At 37.4% G+C, this 17,784-nt stretch overlaps 1 pseudogene; it reads right to left on the bottom strand.

Moving 5' to 3' along the window:
• Positions 1-3,528: 3,528 nt before the first annotated feature.
• On the bottom strand, positions 3,529-4,636 carry LOC114888257 (annotated as a pseudogene).
• Between the last annotated feature and the right edge of the window lie 13,148 nt (positions 4,637-17,784).

Here is a 17,784-nt window from a genome sequence, read left to right as displayed (position 1 = left end):
TAGTTGAGGCATGCATGTGGGATCTAGTTCCCTGACTGGGGATTGAACCCAGGGTCCCTGCATTGGGAGCGCAGTCTTACCCACTGGACCACCAGGGAAGTCCCCAAATGTTATTTATTTATTTTATTTGTAATACTGTCTTATTGCTATTATTTCAGTTCCTTCACTCTATTTAGAAAATTTCCAAGAATATATTTTCTTAGGTTCTCAATAGCTTCTTTCCTTTTCTAATAATAATGAAAAGGATTCAAGAGCAAAGTCAGAAAATGTGTTTTTGGACGATACATGCTTGAGCAGTTAGAAGTGATGAATTCTTTACTTGCGGACCTATCACTAGTAACTACACATGGGGGTGGGGGCGTGCAGAAGTGCCAGAGGGAGATGTGCCAGGCATCTTTTCGTTCTTCTCTACCATGTGTTCAGTCCCAGCAGTTCATACCATTCAGCAGGTTCCCCTGCCTTCTTGGTTCCAGTTTGAGTCATCCCACAGGGAGCCCTCGTAGGAGATCAAATACAGAAGGAGAGTGACATTGGTAGTACATTTATACCCCTAGCTCCCAACTTGCAAATTCACCTTTAGGTAGTTTGACCCTTCAAGAGAGGTTCACTACTCTTTTACAAGCTGGCTGACACTGTGCCACTCAGTACCTTTGGGTTCTGGTAATTTCACTCTTCTCTTGTCTTTCCGACTCTGGGTTGTTGCCTCCTTAGCCTTTGGAGTTCCCCTTACACACCCCTTATATAGAATCCTTTAATCATTCCCTATTGCTGCTTTACAAAACACCACAAACTTAGTGATTTAAACAATACAAGTTTTTATTTTAAAGTTCTAGAGGTCGAGGTCAGAAGTCCTAAAATCCGGGAGTCGGAAGGCTGCTTTCCTACCAGATGTTTTAGGGGAAAGTCTCTTTTCTTTTCTTTTCCAGCTTCTAGAGGCTACCCGCACTCCTTGGCCCTTGGCTCCCTATTACTTTGACATGTGCTTCTCTCATCACATCTCATCTCTGACCCTCCTGTCTCCCTTTTTCACTTATAAAGACTTGTGTAATTACATTTACTCCATCTGGACACTCCAAAATAATTTCCCCGTTTCATAATCCTTGATTTAATCACATCTGCAAAGTACTTTTGGCCATTTAAGGTAACGTATTCACTGGTTCTAAGGATTGGGACATGGAGATCTTGGGGGGGGGTGCATTTTTCTGCCTATCTCAAGTTCCTTTGTAAATCAGTTCTCAAATTCTCTAATTTTGAGTGTGATTTATTTCTTGATGGGAACCTCAATAATACTAGGAGACCAATTTCCCTACTGTTTTTTAGGTTCCTTTTCCAATATTATTCTGTGTAAGTAGGAGAGAGACACCAACTAATAACAGTGCTTTCTTTATACCTGTTCCCACCATTACCAATATGGTTTAAGCTCATTTTATTCTTAGTGTTATATCCTCCAATCATCAGTTTTGTGTTTTTTTCCCCAAGTCATACAACATATATCTCTAAGAATAATATTCCCAAAGTAAAGCTATTTTTAGCAAACACTAAAAATAAACCTAAAATCCAGCATCCTTGGATTAATATACTAAGCCAACTCATTTTAGGCAACTACTCCAACACTACATTTACTTTAAAAAATATTTTTAATATAGAATTCTGTTATCCAGAAATTTGGATTTTATCGAATGAGTATAAGGCCTTCCTATCTCCACAATCCTGCTTATTTTTGCTAAAAATAACGTATTGTTTCTAAGATACACTTTCAGTACCTTCTCAGATAAATTCAGATAGAAGGGAATCCTCTACCTTCTAAATTTCTGTAGGATTTAGGCATCATTTGTGGGTTTTATTGCAATTCATAATGTAGTTATTTCTATTTTTATATCTATACCTAGATTTCAAATTACAGAATCTTTGTATAGTTAAGTTTTATATATCTCTTACTATAGAACATAGAGGATATATATGCAGTTCTTACATAGTTTTCTTTTTTTCCCAAGGTACTTGACTATTTAAAAGTACTAAAGTAGGCACTCTGAGAATGTAGCTGCATATCTTGGTGAATACAATGTTCTGTTGTGTTGGATTTTCTTATATAATGAATTTCCAATATAAGCATTAAACTAGGAGTTTTTTTCCCTAATTCATTGCCTAAAGTTCATCGATTGAATCATGGTTAGCTGGCCTAGCTGATAGCATAAGAAGTCATACAAAAACTAATAAGACCTAAATAAAGGTGAAAATCATATCATGCTTCTGTATGGTGATTCTTATACAGAAGCTTAACAGAAAGTTTATGGTATTTTGAGTAAAATGTGAAGTCTTGAATTAGCCAGGTTCGGTGTTGATTCTGGTTTTGCTGCTTATACAGTATACTACCTTGCTATGTGGCTTAATATCTATGAGCTTCAATTTATTTATTTATTTATTATTATTATTTTTTTTTGGAACTATAGTGCTTTTATTACCAGAATGTACAAAACATTGATCCCTTTATAATTCTGCAATACTGCCTCAGATTCCCACAGTTTCAGACAACTTGTCTTTTAAATTTCCATAACATCTGTTTAGCATAAATGATTTTCTTGCTGTTCATAGTAGAAGACAGTCTTTAGCTTTGATGGTTCACACCTAATTAAACAGAAATGGCTAACTTTGGACCTAAGATAAATGTGGTGTAGAAAGAAGAGCACAGATCCCTACCAATACACATAAACCATACTCCATTCAAATAGTCCTGGGACCTTACTGAACGGACTTTCAAATAAGTAAGCCTCCCATTAAAAAACATTTTAAAATGTACTGTCTGATAAACTCAAAATACAAAGAATGCAGTATCACCAATTATGTGCATTTTCTAGGATTCGTTTTAAAATTCAGGCTAATGTTTAACAATAGCATTTCAGTTAAATTACGGCATCGGAAAAGGTTATACTTCTGAGGAAGGATCACATAAACATGCTTTTTGGGAGAAGATATGTTTGGAAAACAACAGTAATGAATAATTAATATTGCTTTAACATTTCTAAAATCACATAAAAATGATCATCTTTGATTGCCATTTCAGTAAGTTTCGATACAGGGTATGTTACTGTCCACTTACTAGTAACCAAAACACACATAGAAGACTTGTAACAAATATTCAGAATCTGTTATTTTCACGAGCTAAACATTTCTGAGACTTTAAGATTCATGTTTGAACATACAGTACTGCAATGTTGGCTACATAAAATACAATAAATAGAAGATCTTTTTCAGAGGAAGTTCAATCATCAGAGGCTGTATTGCATTTAAGGATTTAACACTGGCTATATACAGAAGGGAAAGCATTTCACTTAGAAATACTTTACATTACTGGAGCTCTCTTTTTAATATGGCAACATATAGCAGCTTACCATTCTGACACTTAAAAATCAAGAGGAATAGTGCTACTCTTTTATCCTTTGATTCCCAGTGACAAATAATGCAGTAATTACACCTCTGGTTTTCAGTTCCTCTCGAATGACATTTATTAACAGAGAGAAACCCGATGCTTTAGCTGAAATTTGGCAGCCCAAGAAGTGCACCAACTGCTCCAGAAATCCCTCATGGTCTAGAAACAGTGCTTTCAGTTGACCTTTTGACCAGTAATCCAGGACATATGCCAAAAGTTTCATCGAGAGAGAATTGATACGTAAAGTTCCAACAAAGACAACTCTTTATTTTCTCATTAACAGCACACATTCGTGCCACAGAACCAATGTTGTTGGTGATAGTAACTAACGTAGCTCTTGCTAGATCTTCTTTACCAACAGATTCTCGCTTCTTCTTATAAATCATATTCCCAAAACTAGATGATACAGCCCAGCCAGACAGACCAAATCTCTCAAAATCTCCTCCGTAAATATCACAGACCAGCTTGTCAGCTTGGGTGCTCTCACCTTTGGATGCCATTTCAAGAGCCTCTTCAAAACTTTCACAGCCAGTCAATAAACTACATAAACCCAGAAAGGTACCCCCTCCAAGGCTTGTCCCAGTTACTCGTTTATAGTTGTCTTTGGAATGGACTGCTAAAATACTGACCCCGGAACCAATGATCACTACCAGCAGTGGTTAGGGATCAGCCAGGTTGAAAAGGCATCTTTCGGCATCTCTCAGGTTCTGAGGCATTAGCAAAATAATAGCACTCTGCTTGTCCATTGAAACTGACAGAATCTATGTACAGCAAGCCCTTTACAAGGCAGTCAGGTTCATCCAGTTTGTGCAGGTGGAGGTTTCCAACTGTGCGAAAACCGTTTTCAAACTTGTCAGCACCACCTCCTGTAGCACGTAGCGCTGTGTGTAGTGTTGAGAAGTTTTTCGCTCTTCCCCTTTGGATAAAAGCAGGCAGGTCCTGGGTTGGAAATCTGATAAAGTGCAGGTTCCCTCTCCGGCCAAAAAGTGTTAAATCTTTTAGTTCAAGGCGTGCATCCCGAATACCAGTGGATCCACAGGCTACATTAGAAGTCAGATATTTTCAGATACTTTTTAAGCTCTCAACTTCTTCTTGTTCTTCCTCTGCTGTGTTATCGATAGGTTCAAAATATGAGAGCTTTACCAGAGTTCCCCCGATGTCCATGCCAAACCACGGGAAAGAGGGTTTCTTGGCATCCTTGATCTTCATGGCGTCGGCCCAAGCGGCCAGAGGCAGCCTCGGGTCCTCCCCTGGGGCCGGGCGGGGCGGGGGCACCTGAGATGAGGCCTGGCCCAGGGGGCGGCCCCCCTACCCCCGCGAGGGGCGGCCCAGACCGAGCGAGCAGGGGAAGCGGGGAGGGGGCCCCCGCCGCCGCTGCAAACAAAAGGCCCCGGTCCCCCGAGCCGCCGCCCAATTTATCTATTATTTATACGTAGGATTTTTGAGGACTGAGTTACACATAGGCTTGTTGAGAAAATAGTATATGTGAAATAGCTTTTTCAGTATTCACTAAATTTATGTTTTAAGAAATCTTAAAAGCAAGAAATGAATATACCAAACCGCAAATCTGATTTTCAGGACTATATAGAAAATCTTCCACCAGAGCCCGAGAAACATGAGCCTAAGAAATATGTGATCTAACTTATAACGGGGGAAAAGGCATCGTGTAAATAGTTTTATGAGACCAGGTTTGTTTGAGTTGTTGTGGTGGTTTTGTGTCTAAATGAAGGACTGAAGTCCATTTTTGCCTCCTTGGAATCAACAAGGAAAATCAGCAAGGAAAATCACATGGTCATATTGGGGAGAGTTTTCCTTCCCCGTCAGAAGAACCTGTTTTGACGTTAAAGTTCTCTCATTAGATCTGAACCACTCTCCTTCATTCACCTCCTTCTGTTCAGAAAAATACTCCTGTCGTAGATCTCAAAGAAATCAGGTTTCATCTGAAGCAGAATAAATGATTTAAGAAACTGGATTATTTTAAGAGAAAATTGGTTTGGCATAGTAAATGATATTAGTAAGAAAGTAAAAGTATCTTATTGTACCTACCCAATTTTTCAGACTTCCCCTGATAAATATTCTTCTAAAATTATTAGATTTATTCAGAAATCACATTTCTTTTATAAACATTTCTTTGTAAAACACCAAACTATCTTCAGTTTGCTCTGAATCACTGTTGTCCTACCTAGAGTCTAAATAATTTGCCAATGAATACATTATAACGTAAGTATTATAGAGTACAGTGAATTATAATGGCTTGTGTCACAATAGAAGGTAAGTGTTCCATCCCATTCACGTTGCAATTTGACAACTTCCTGAAGCAGTTGTTGACAAAATAGCACGTATGAAAGGAAGCTTACTTACCCTTTAGCCCTTTGGTACAATCAAAAGAACACAACTGTTTAACAAGGGAAGAATTAAAGTTTGAACAGCAGTGCTCTGTCTGGGGGGAATTCTAGTATTGCTTATGAAAGATATTCAGGGAGACACCTATAAAAACACAAGTCGACTGAAGTTTGTAAATTAATTTAGCAATTGCTATGACAAAGCTAAGGGCATGGAGCTAGCTAATAAAATATGTCCATCATGGAGGCTTTAAATAAAAGTGGAAGAGAGCAGTTATTGTAGACTTTAATGGTGCTGCAATATTTAATCTTTTCTTCCAGACATGACCTTGTATAATAAATCCCAGGTTTTCTGAGAAAGGAGAACTTATTACAGCTGTACAGCTGTCATATTTCCAATCTTTTTCTCTCTCTTTTACCTTTATGTCAAATGCTTTCTGGATTTTTAAATTCATGTGATAATAAAACCATTAGAATTTTATTCTCTTTATGGAGAGATGGAAGTGCACACATTAAACAGGATATGAACAGGGTCTTAAATTTTCCACAAGCTATATTAAAAATGATTTCCTCTGGAAAAATAGATACCCACTTAGGAATACGAATAACTGTAAATTAAAAAATGGATTAAATTTCGCAGGCTATCTATTTACCAATTTAACAAAACAAATATAAGTATATGCTTTGTTTCCACTTCAGTAAAATCTATTGATGTGATAATTTAATGATGGCCTGATATTTTATTTCAACCTAAACTAAGCTTTCATATTTCCTACAATACGTATTATAACACAGAAGATAAATAAGGCTGCCACCTGCAAATCATTATAGTTTAAAAATAGTCAATAGTCCTATCAAGGTAAAATATTTAGAATAATTTTAAATATACCAAATACTCATGCACACATAAACAGATACATACACATACATAAACATATATGTATATGTGAGAAACACACATCTTAAGGATAATCTTGGAGAGTTTTAATTAGTAAAGAGTAGTATTTGCCTTACAGAGATTCTTTTATTTTTATACCAGAAGATACATCCTTTAGAAGCAATTTTGGTTTTCAACTCTGGATCTCAGAATTTCAGAGTTGGAAAAGTAAATGTCTTTAATGCCTTTTAAAGTAAATGTATTTAATCCCATTACATACTAGGGCTTCAGTTGTCTCTATCATATTTGCATCAGAGGTCAACCTGCTTTTCCTGGTCCAGTGCATCCCAAGGCCACTTGGTCTATCGTTGTACATCTCAGAGTGTTGGGCATTTTTCCCTTGATGCATGCCTCCTCTACATTCTTTATGTCAATTAGATTATCATCTGGTCAGAGCTGCTGTTGAATGTCCATCCTCCTTATTATAGACATTAATCTAAAGATAGTTAATATATATTCTGAGTTACAGATCTAGAAAGCAAGGCAATTGTCTGTTCTCTGCTGAATTGTCACCCATATGCCACTTTAGTAGCTGTAATTGAAAAGTGTAATGAACATGTACCTCTCCAGCTTGTTGGATTGCAATATATATATATGCACGCATATATGTCTCTCTATGTGTATATATGTGTGCATACATACCAGTATGTATTATATAATATATATAATATGTACTATATATTATATGAATCAACCCTTCTCCCTTAATATTTATTCTTTGTTTATTTTTATTTAGTTTTAAGGATGTAGCTGTAGTAAGAGTATATGTAAATGATAATCAACAGATGAAGGAGTTTTTATTACCTAATGTCTAATGGCCTTAAAACTGTCATTAGCGCTGCCTGTTTGTACTGTGTTTCTAATTCATACTTATACATGTAATTGTGTGTAGCTGAAGACTACCAACTTAAGATACCATTCACCTTTAGTGGAAAACGTACACTCACATTCCCCTTTTATTTTCTTATCTTTTATTATTGACCCGGTGAAATTCATTGCCTAATTTTACCCTTACTATGAATGCCCACCGTACCCAACAAAGGGATGAAGTAGAAGCTCTAAAACACAAACATTCCCGTTTTCTTTTTCTTTTTTTTTCACAGCGGGGTAGTGTTGCAGCTGAACTCTTGATCCATCTCTAAAGTCCAACTGCCTGCATTCACTGGGAACCCGGTCAACGGGATAAACAGTGACCATAGATGTGCTATAGACTGGGAGTCACCCACCCTGATTAGAATTTTGAATAATGAGGAGGAGACAGTCATGAGGAGATTTAGTATCAGGTTTTCTAGAAGGAGGAAACCACAACACATGCAAAGGCCACAGAAAGGAAATAACCTAGGTGTATGTGAGTATCAGAAAGAGGTTCATAGACTGCAGTTTGGTGTGTGAGGGGCAGAGGGCTAGGAGGTGAGGTGGGAGAAGGAAGCAGGGGTCTTCTCTGTTCTCTCTTCTAGCTGTGGGAAGAAGTGTGGATTTATTTCAAGGCAATGGAATGCAGCCGGAGGGTTTTTAAGAGAGGAAAGAGCAATCTGATGTGTGTGGTAAAATCTCACACTGACTGCTGTGTGGAGAATGGATTATAGGAGTGGAAACGAGAAGGCAAAGACGAGCATTAAGAAGCAGTTCCAGTTATCCTGATATGAGGGAGTGGTGTCTTGGTTAGAAAGTCAGAGGATATATTTGGCAACATCAATTTACCTGGGAACATTTCTCCAGAAGAAAATCTCAGCCTTAGTAATTTAATTAGTGTATGATGCTAATTAATGCATTACACCGTGGTCCTGCTGCACAGGGTGAGAGGTTAGAAGGGTGAGCAGGGTTCAACACAGCCTTTGACAACTGGTATTAGTATATCAGACTGTGGCTATATGACATCATGTCACATATCTAAGATTTGAATGGCATAATATACAGGATTTTATATTTTTTTCCTCATTCTGTTTTCTTCCACAAACAGAATGGTTTATTTTCACCCTGAAACACATAGTGGCAGTTGCAACCAGTTTGAAAGTTTCAGCAATCCTGGGAGGAATGGAAAAGCAGAACTTTGGAAAATAAACTGAAATGTTTTGAGTATTCTCACAACGTTATAAGGTTGTAGGGGAAGAAAATAGTCACTTCTTATAAGAACAGTAGTTTGGTTACTGATCATTAAATTACAAGTTTCCAAGTGATGGGTATTAAAATCTTGTAGGTAATATTGATTTGGATATAACTTTAATAACAATGATTGATAGTATTGTAAGTGAATAAAAATATTCACCTATACATTTCCTAGGAAAAACAGGAGTTGATTGTTCTGTTTGTTTCCACAGACATTTATTGAGCATTTATTAAATATCAGTGCTAGACAGTGCCATCAAGGATTTTACAATTCTTTGAGGGACTATAGGTATGTAACCTGATCATTTGAATATAATGTGGAAAGTGATTAAAAAAAATAAAGAAAGACAAAAGAGTACCCCAGGGCACAGCGATTAAGACAATTGTTCCAACCTCTACTTTCAGGGAGGACTTGGTAGAAGAGATGGTGCCTGAGTTGACTAAAGAAATGAGTAAGAGTAGCAGGTGAGGAAAAGTGGTAAGGGCTTCCCTGACAGGGGGCAGCATAAGTAAAAGAAGGGTGACCTGAAAAGTACGTTGTGGAAAATAAAATGACAGATAATTACGTAGTATCAGAGAATGCTTAGGATCAGTGAGATTTGATGCTGTAAAAGTATCTGAGGAGGAATTTGTATTCATTGACTTCATTCTGTCTGTGATAGGGATTCTCTGAAGAGTTACATGCAGGTGAAGTTTCAAGGATATATTAATATCCACCCATAGAGAAAATTAAAAATCATATTATCATTAAGCAGTGCTTTTACATATAATTTACACTATATTAATCATGGCCAAATCTACACAAAAGCTTGGAACATGTATATTTAATAATGACTGAAATGTATATATGCATATGCATATATAGTTATATACACACGTGTATAAAAATTTATAAACATGTATATGCATATACATACAGTTTTTGAGATTAGAAATAGATGCTGAACTCTGCCCCAAATTCTTTACATAACTTTTTTATGTCTCCATATAACATTGTAGTTGATGATCTTTTTACACTATTCATAGCTGCCAAAGCTGTTTCTTAAATATGTGTAAACTATAGTTAAAGGGGATTAGCTATAAAATTCTAGAGATAGGATTTCTGCTCATGCTGAGTTCACTCTAAATCTAGCATTTGCTAGATTTAGATTTGCTATGGCTTCTTCATTTACCAGACATTCAATAGCAGTACTTAGTGTATTAGTTTGCGAGAGCTGATGTACCACAAACTGGGTGGTTGCTTCAATGAAAATTTAAGAGACAGTTAAATAGGCAAGTAGGACTTTATTCAGGACTGTCACAATAAGGATGAGGGATTGAACTCAACTCCGTTGAAACAAAAAGCAGAAGAGTTTTCCACACCAGAGTAGCTAGTGGAAAAGTACTAGAAGACAGTAGAGGGTAAGTTGGTGAATGTGATTTGGTCATCAGTGTTTGCCAGTTGGCGCTTTCTAAAGTCTGGCCCCTGCTCCCCAAAAGAGGCTGGGGATGTTAGAACCTATCTTTATTCTTGGCGCTTACAATTCAGAAGGGTGGCTCCCAGGTCCTTGAGAAAGATACTCCTGGCTTGTGAAAGTGGCAAGAAGAAGGGAGAAGATTTACATCTCAAAGGGGTAGGGAAGGAATTCCTAATTGCCAGTTTTATAAAATAAATGTGCTAAGATAAGGAAGCTCAGGGGCCTGTAGTCAGGAAGAAACCTGTTTAAAATTTAGTGAAGCGGAGGAGAACCTTAAGGACCTGTCGTTCAGCTTAAACAACAGACGTTTCTCATCTCACAGTTCTAGAGGCTAGAAGTGTGAGATCAAGGTGTTAGTAGCATTGGTTCCTTCTTAGGGCTGTGAAGGAGAATCTATTCCAGGCCTTTCTCTTAGGTGGTTCGCTGGCAATCTTTGGTGTTTTTTGGCTTCTGCTGCATTATCCTGATCTCTGTCTTCATCTTCACGTGGTGTTCTTCCCCTGTGCCTATGTCCAACTATCCCCTTTTAACAAGGACACTGGACTTAATTGGATTTGGTGTCCACCCTCCTCCAGCGTGATCTCATCTTGACTAATGATATCTGCAACAGTCCTATTTTCAAATAATGTCACATTCTGAGGCACTGGGGGTTAGGACATCAAATTATAAACACAGTTCAACCCTTAACACTGAGTATGTATGAGTTAAAGGACACATTTAATAACCCAAATGGTTCCAGACATATTGAGAATTAACACCTAAATAGATTCCCGCTGCAGTGTATGACTATGAGTCATCTGGGTTCAGTTATAATGAAATGTAGTGTTTATTATAACTGATGTTTATATTAGTTATATTATACATATATAACATTATACATGTATAGTCTCTGATTAATAAACTCTTAATTTTAGAGAGACTGCCTACCAATAAATGTTCAGTATTAACCACTTAGTAAAATTTCCTTGGTTATGTCTGAAAATGGAGAGTAGTTTTCTCCTGCCATATATTTAATATTTGTATATGAATATTTTATTATTAGGTGCTTTAAAACTCTGAATTGATTTTTACAGGATTTTGGCTTATGCAGTTAAATCCCAATTAATGCATATGAGGTACTTTTCCAATTAAAAGTAAAGTCAAGAAAGAAAAAAACATGTTTAATTTTCCCAGCTATATAGGCTTCTTAGTTTAATCCAAATAATATTGATCAGAAAGGTGATGCCTATGTTATTTCAGTGAAATAATTTGTATCTCTTTGTAAGTATTATTGTGCTTGTTATTTTGAGTTCACACAGGTTTTTATAAAAGTAAAGTGTGAGTCGTTCTATCATACTTAACTACAATGAAAAGCTGTTGCTTAAGCCTGTTTTTTCTTCTCTGTGTCTGAGGGGTACTCAAGTTCAGTAGGAGATGAGAAAAGAACAAGGCGGTGATGGAGCTGCGGGAGGTAGAGCAGGAGGGTGTGACTGATTATGTCAACAGCAGAAGCAAACTTGAAGAGGAAGCCAGGAACAGAACAGAGCAGTTAAAGATGTTTCAGCAAAACACAGTAGATGAAAACTCTTTTATAGAGGGGCGAACTGAGTGGGAAGAAAGGAAGTTTTTGATAAAAAAGAGAATAGTTTTCTCAAGTTTCTTAGAAGGGAAAAAGGAAAGTAAAATACCACTTTTGGAAGCAATTTGTGATATAGCAGTAATCGGATAGTCTTTAAAATAGGAAGCGGCAGTGATGTGGTAACTGTTTTTTTGCCTAGGTTAATACGGTTATTCCTAAATCAAGTTTCCTTTAAATAATTTAATTTAAAATGACTGAAATGAGACTTAAGAGTCTTAGCTGAAAAGCAGTTGGTATTGAAAGGGACAGGAGTTTAATACTGGATCACTGCAAGCCATGAGTAGAAAGTGAATGGAAGAGCCTTCTGGAAAGAGGAAATGTTGAGTCCAAGAAGGCCAGTGGATTTTGTTTATTCTTATATTGTAGTTTAAAGTGTTCACTCTTGTGTTGAAGTTTAAAGTGTTTATTTCAAGGTCTGTTACTGAAGTCCTTTGCTAAAAACAAAACATAGGGAAAATAGGGACTTCCCTGGTGGTCCAGTGGTTAAAACTTCGCCTTCCAATGCAGGGGGTGAGGGTTCCATCCCTGGTTGGGGAGCTAAGATCCTACATGCCTCGCGGCCAAAAACCAAAACGTAAAGCAAGCAATATTGTAACAAATTCAATAAAGACTTCAAAAACGGTCCACATCAAAAAAAAAAAAAATAGGGAAAATAAAATCCAAAAAACTGGTATCTGGTCCTGGCCTAACATGGACTCCTTAGCCTGTATATTTTTTTTAGCAAGGTGGTTTTCTTAATATGTATAAACAAATTAGACTTCCAGAGCACTGGCCTAATTGAGACTATTTGACAGTGCTTGTAGTATACTACTCTTTAAAGAGCTACATGGATTGTTTATACCACATTAGATCCTGGGCTTTTTCTCTAAAGTATCTTGATCTTTCTGAATTTCATAAAATTAGTTTAGAAAACAGTAGAATCATTGTTCAGTCATTCATCATGGGTTTTGCTGATGAAGGTTTTGCTTCACTTTGAAATGGTCTGGTCTGGATGTGTATGGAAGTTGCTTAGCTAAGCAGATATTGGGGGATAAAAAAGCTCAGGCAAGTATTAGTTAATGAATAACATGAAACATCTGAGTCTGAACTACTGTGCGACAACAGCAGATGGAACTACTTCATAGTTAAATATGAATATGGGGCAAGTCCTGCTTGACGACCTGATGTTCTTTTTAGGCAACTGTGCTATGATATCTTAAATGCGTGATACTTTTGGGAAACCAAGAGTATTTTCAGTAGGACATTTTAATGTTTGGTGGTTTCAGAGAGTATTAGATTCCAAATCCAGATTATATGACTAAATCTCAGGGGAATAGTTTGAGATTGGAACAGTTGTGCTTAAATACATATGTATTAAGTTCATATTGTAGAGTCAAGCTCTTACTGATTTCTAATAATGATTTCATCTTATTGTTGAATCATGTGATGGTCCATGTTTGAAAAAGAAAGGGGGGAATCTAAAGTCTTACGTTTTATATAGAGAGGTAAGAAACAGGAAATGTATATTTAGATATTGAATTAACTCTACAGTCAGATACAGACTTTTCAAACAGAAGAAATGTATATGCATGATACGTGTATATTTTACAGAGTAAGACTCTTCGTAAGAGTCTTACATAAGTCTTACTCTTCATAAGAAGAAGGTGTTAAAAGGCCTGTGAAACTTTGATGAAAAATATTGTCATTTTAATATGAGTTTTATGAAGTTCCCCTTCTCTCCAGTGTTTTTATTTTTTTATCATTTCTCTTTAGTTGTATACTTTTCACAAAGAGTACAAAACTATATGCCTGCTCACATTTTGAACATTGACTCGTAATTCCAAGAATTATTTTAAATGAGTATTTTAAACTTTAAAAGAGAATAAAGAATAACCTAGAGGTTGGGAGATCATTTACAAAAATCATGGTAATTTTACTTGTATGTTGAAACAATGTAAAATAATAATGAAGACCATCGCACTTTCTAATTTCAAGCTGTATTATAAAGCTATGGTAATTAAAACAATATCATACTGGCATAAAAACAGAAGTAGAACAATGGAACAGAGTCAAGAGCCCAGGAAATAAACCCATACATATGTAATCAACTAATATTTGACAGTGGAGCAAAGAGCAATCAATGGAGAAAAGACAGTCTCTTCAATAAATGCTACTGGGAAAACTGGATATTCACAGGTGAGAAAATGAAACTAGACCTCTGTCTTACATCACTCACAAAAATTAACTCAAAGACTTAAATGTAAGACCAGGCAAAATAAAACTACTAGAAGAGAACATAGAAAAAAGCCCTTTGACATGGGTCTTGGCAGTGGTTTTTGGATATGATACCTAAAGCACAGGCAAGAAAATAAAAAATAAACAAGTGAGACTATACAAACTAAAAAGCTTCTGCACAGCAAAAGAGTCAGCCAAATGAAAAGCCAAACTATGGTTTGGGAACAAAATATTTGCCAACAATATATCTGATAAGGGGTTAATATCCAAACTATAAAAAACAACTCATACAGGGCTTCCCTGGTGGTGCAGTGGTTGAGAGTCCACCTGCCGATGCAGGGGACACGGGTTCGTGCCCTGGTCTGGGAAGATCCCACATGCCGCGGAGCGGCTGGGCCTGTAAGCCATGGCCGTTGGGCCTGCGCGTCCGGAGCCTGTGCTCCGCAAGGGGAGAGGCCGCAGCAATGAGAGGCCCGTGTACCGCAAAAAACAAAACAAAACAAAACAAAACAAAAAACTCATACAACTCGGGGCTTCCCTGGTGGCACAGTGGTTGAGAGTCCGCCTGCTGATGCAGGGGACACGCGTTCGTGCCCCAGTCTGGGAAGATCCCACATGCCGCGGAGCGGCTGGGCCCGTGAGCCATGGCTGCTGAGCCTGTGTGTCCGGAGCCTGTGCTCCGCAACGGGAGAGGCCACAATAGTGAGAGGCCCGCGTACCGCAAAAAAAAAAAAAAAAAAAAAAAAACTCATACAACTCAATATCAAGAAAACAATTGAATTTAAAAATTGGCAAAGGACCTGAATAGACAGTTTCCAAAGAAGATATATGAATGGCCAACATGTATGTGACAAGATGCTTAACATCAGTTATCATTAGGGAAATGCAAATCAAAATCTCAATGAGATATTACCTCAAGCCTGTTAGAATGACTAACATCAAAAAGACAGAGCATGCTGGAGAGGATGTGGAGAAAAGGGAACCCTGGTGCACTGTTGGCGGGATGGTAAATTGGTGTAATTATGGAAAACTGTATGGAGGTTCCCTCTAAAATTAAAACTAGAGCGACCATATGATCCAACAGTCCCACTTCTGTGAATATATCCTAAAGAAATGAAAACTCTATGTTGAAGAGATATTTGTACCCCTATGTTCACAACAGCATTATTTATAATAGCGAAGACATGGAAACAACCTAAGTGTCCACTGACAGATAAATGGATAAAGAAATTGTGGTATATATATATATATATATATATACACACATATACACACACACATACAGTATTATTTGGCCGTCAAAAAATGAGAAAATCCTGCCATTCAAGACAATACGGATGCACCTTGAGGGCATTATGCTAAGTGAAGTAAAATAGAGAAAGACAGAAACTATATAATCTCATTTATATGTGGAATCTAAAACAAACTAAGTCATAGAAAAGAAGAGGTCAGATTTATGATTACCAAAAGTGGAGGAGAGGGGTAGAGAAAGAGGGAATTGGATGAAGGTGGTCAAAAAGTAGAAACTGCCAATGATAAGATAAATAAGTAGCAGTGATATAAAGTACAACATAATGAGTATAGTTACACTGCTGTATGATATATATGAGAGTTGTTAAGAGTAAATCCAATTATTTCCCTGGTGGCCCAGTGGTTAAGAATCCGCCTGCCAATGCAGGGGACATGGGTTCGAGCCCTAGTCCGGGAAGATCCTACATGGCATGGAGCAGCTAAGCCCGTGCACCACAACTACTGAGCCTGTGCTCTAGAGCCCGTGAGCCACAACTACTGAGCCTACATGCCACAACTACTGAAGCCCACGTGCCTAGAGCCCGTGCTCCGCAACAAGAGAAGCCACCACAATAAGCCCGCACACCACAATAAAGAGTAGACCCCACTTGCCACAACTAAAGAAAGCCCACGCACAGCAACGAAGACCCAACGCAGCCAAATATAAATAAATAAATAAATTTATTTAAAAAAAAAGTCCTTTAAAAAAGAAAAGAGTGAATCCTAAACGTTCTCATGACAAGGAAAAATATTATCTTTTATTTATTTTTTTGTATCTATGTGAGATGATGGGTGTTAACTTATTGTGGTAATCTTAAGATATATGTAAGTCAGGTCATTATGCTGTACAACTTAAAGTTATAAAGTGCTATGTCAAGCATATCTCAGTAAAACTAGAAAAAAATAATGAAGAGTTATAGAAGGAGGGTATGAGATTGGAAACAATCTCCAGTAAAATATTTCCTTGATGAAATATGATGCAGTAGCTTGCCAAAACCCCAAAATGATTGAAGCAGTGACTCTATTGAAATCATTCTGCACGTGTAAACTTAAAATATACATCTAGGCACAATAGAAGAACTTGAAAAGCAGTCTAATTTTTATGTTGATGTGAAAGATGATTAAGGTATAATTGCTTTGCACTATGCTTTGTTTTTAACCTTTAATTAACTTTAGTTGTGTTCTTAAATTTTTTGACCTCATATTCACCTTCAGATGGTGACATTATTTGCATTTAAAAAGAGACACCTGATAGTGCCATTCTGGAATCAGACATTAAGGAGAAAATGAATGCAAGTCTGACAGACGACATAACATTTTCAGCTTGAAATGTTTGTTATTACAATTAGTATAAAAATACAGAATAAAAATGACAACTTGATTCTGCCTCTGAAATTGTCATACACAATAGTGAAAACTTTTTTTTTTAGGGAATGTATCTTTTCACAGCATTACTAAAAGCTGATGAAGAGAGTGTCCTTCATAGGGTTTCAAGTCTTAACCTCACATCTCTGTTTGCTCCTTTCCTCCTTTCTTGCTCAAGTTGAACGTCATCTTCAAGAAGACTCTTCTGGGGCTTCCCTGGTGGCACAGTGGCTGAGAGTCCGCCTGCCGATGCAGGGGACGCGGGTTTGTGCCCCGGTCCGGGAAAGATCCCACATGCTGCGGACGGCCTATGCGTCCGGAGCCTGTGCTCCACAACGGGAGAGGCCACAGCAGTGAGGCCCGAGTACCACAAAAAAAAAAAAAAAAAAAAAGAAAACTCTTCTGCAATTCTACCAGCTGTGACCCTTTCATTTTATAAATTACTGTAACAATTTATATAACTTTAAGGTTTGTTACCAGGTTGTACCTTATTTTTAAAGTTGCATTATTGTAATTAACCTAGAACATAACATCCTTGAAGGGGGAAAAAAACTATCCCTCATAATCTTCGTATCCAAATGCCTGTCTCACGTGCATAGTCTTGACTCCCACTCAGCCTCTCAAGAATGGGGCTTGGGCCTGGAACACTTCCTTACCAAGAGATAAAACACCCACAGAGCCCATGGCAGCCTTATTGCTTCATATGGGAATATCTGTTATTGTTTCATGCTCAATGAGTACTATTTTGTCTTTGCTTAAAGCATGTATGTTTTATGGCACCTGACCAACCCCACTGTTAAATCTGTGTTCCATGGGGAAGGATAGGGTTCCTTCCACTGGGGCATGAAAGGGGTACTCATAGGTGAATCACCAAAACAGACCCCCTGGTCATGGGGGGGACCTTTGAAGCTGTCTGTTCTCTATATAACTAAAGCATTGTTCTCTCCAGTGCTTAACTGCTTTGTGTTTTCCTTGGCATCCCTGATACCAAGCTGCAGAGGGCTGTCATGTATATTGGAGGCTATAGG

Source organism: Monodon monoceros, unplaced genomic scaffold (genome assembly GCF_005190385.1).
Source record: "Monodon monoceros isolate NGI ecotype Baffin Bay Population unplaced genomic scaffold, NGI_Narwhal_1 Super_Scaffold_8, whole genome shotgun sequence".
NCBI lineage: Eukaryota > Metazoa > Chordata > Mammalia > Artiodactyla > Monodontidae > Monodon > Monodon monoceros.
The sequence above is the reverse complement of the archived record's forward strand: the minus strand, read 5'-3'. Positions and strand labels throughout refer to the sequence as shown.